The sequence below is a fragment of the Bos mutus genome, chromosome 21, assembly GCF_027580195.1.
Source record: "Bos mutus isolate GX-2022 chromosome 21, NWIPB_WYAK_1.1, whole genome shotgun sequence".
Taxonomy (NCBI): Eukaryota; Metazoa; Chordata; class Mammalia; order Artiodactyla; family Bovidae; genus Bos; species Bos mutus.
Genome location: NC_091637.1, coordinates 56,953,300 through 56,955,513, shown reverse-complemented (window position 1 = coordinate 56,955,513; position 2,214 = coordinate 56,953,300). Strand labels below are relative to the sequence as shown.

At 44.6% G+C, this 2,214-nt stretch overlaps 1 non-coding gene across 1 annotated transcript; it reads left to right on the top strand.

The window, feature by feature from the left end:
• Window positions 1-1,652: 1,652 nt before the first annotated feature.
• On the top strand, window positions 1,653-1,725 carry TRNAK-UUU (transfer RNA lysine (anticodon UUU)). Its single transcript has one exon. It is a non-coding gene; the product is annotated as a tRNA-Lys (tRNA).
• The last annotated feature ends 489 nt before the right edge of the window (window positions 1,726-2,214 follow it).

Here is a 2,214-nt window from a genome sequence, read left to right as displayed (position 1 = left end):
CCCCTTCCCCTTGGGGAGACACCATCCTAGAGAAGTCTCCTTCTAGAGGTCAGCCAGGACTTTCCAGACACCAGGCCAGAGGCTCCCTCTGGGCTGTCTGCTCAGTCATGGGGTCACCATCCTCCACCATGAGAGCCTTCTGGGCCTCAGTGCTGTGTCTTTGGACACTCTTATTCCCACTGTGATACAGTGTCTGCACCCCCATGGGACCTGGGGCCCTGTGGAGTTGGTTCTCAGCCCCTGGTGCCTGCTGAGAAGTGTCAACATTCATAGAGCACTTACCACCCCAGGAACCATCTAAGAACTTCATGATTATGGATTCATTTCACCCTTATGGGAAGACCCTGAGAACAATGTCTATTGATCGTGACTGGAACCCAATTTGAAAAAAGAGATCAGTAAAATACATTTTGGTGACCTTTAGGCCAATATGAACTGAGGATTAGATGATGTAAAGAATTATTGTTACTTTTGTGAGATATGATAATAACGTTGTGGTTCCTGTAGGAGAAAAAAGTCATTTTGGGGCATAACAAATCATTAGAGGTAAAATTTGATGATGTCTATGCTCTACTTTAAAAATTCAATTAGATGACAATTAAGTGAAACAAATATGGCAAAATATTAAAGACGGTTAAATCTGGGATAGTGGTATATGGGTGTTTATTATACTTATCTCTACTTTTCTGTACATTTGAACATTTTATAATAAAAAACAAAAACTTTGGGGTACTTCCCTAATGGCCCAGCAGTTAAGAATCTGCCTTCCAATGCAGGGGATGTGGGTTGGACCCCTGGTCGGGGAACTAAGATCCCACATGCCGAAGGCGGGGCACGTGAATCAGCAAACCACAGTGAAAGATCCTATTTGCTGCAACTAAAACCTGATGTAGACAAATAAATAAGTATTAAAAATTGTTTAAATAGGAGGTAATTAGTAATCTCATTTTACAGATGAAAAAGCTGAGGCATAGAGAGGTCAGATAGAGAGTGGCTGAGCTGGAATTAAGCCCCGCCTCATACACCATTTCTCAACACAATGATGCATGCTCATGTTTGATAAATATTTGTTAAAACAGTGGTCTTTAGGGTTTGGGCTGTTCCACCTCAGATGTGTTCCTGGAATACATGTTTTACCTTGGGTCCCAGGTCACACACCCAGAGCTTTCCAAGTGGCCTCTAGATTGACTAGGCTCCTACCGAACTCCTAGTCTCCTAACAGTTTTCCACAGGGCAGCCAGAGGGACTTTTCTGGACTGTAGCCTGCTAGGCTCCTTTGTCCATGGAATTTTCCAGGCAAGAATACTGGAGTGGGTAGCTATTCCCTTCTCCAGGGGATCTTCCCAACCTAGGGATTGAACCTAGGTCTCCTGCATTGCAGGCAGATTCCTTACTGTCTGAGCCACCAGGGAAGTCCCCAAATTTTTTGTTTTTTATTATAAAACATTCAAATGTACAGAAAAGTAGAGATAAGAGTACAATGAGCACCTATATATCCATACTTCTCTGGATATACAATATCTGTGTATCCATACTTCCATGGAAATATGTACTTCTCTGGATATAGAATAATGCACACAATTTAAAATTCAAATAATGCCAAGGAAAAAAATTCAAAGAAAATACAGTAAAAAATGATTCTCCCTGGGAATTCCTTCATAGTCCAGTGGTTAGGACTCGGCACTTTTACTGCAGGGAACCCAGGTTCAATCCCTGGTGGGGGAATTAATATCCCACAAGCCACACGGCACGGCCAAAAAAAAAAAAAAGTGATTCTCCCTGCCATTCAGCCACTGGGTTCCTGCACGGAGGCCAGCACTCTACCTAGTATCCTTTCAGATCCGGTCTAAGTGCATAGAGGCAAATAGGAACAGGGGAGGAAAGGCAAGACCTCCTTCTGCTCCGTCCCCTACCCTACCTACCTCTAACCAGGGGAGCTCCGTTTTACGTTTTTTGTAGCTTGGCCTCTTCTGTAAGATCTTATTTGAAGAAGGGGTTCCTAAAGGTGGGAAGTCACTGGCTAACCTGACACAGCAGCCCTTGCCCGCCTGGTCCACCTTTACAGCCAACGGGCCCCCCTCCCAGCCAACTCACATTCAGCCACAGCAGGTGACTGTCCCCCATTCATGCCCTGCGCTTTCTCGTCTACCGCTTTGCTCGTGGCATTGCTGGAATGAGTTTGTCTCTGCTTGGTGAGTTCATCCTTTAAGATCC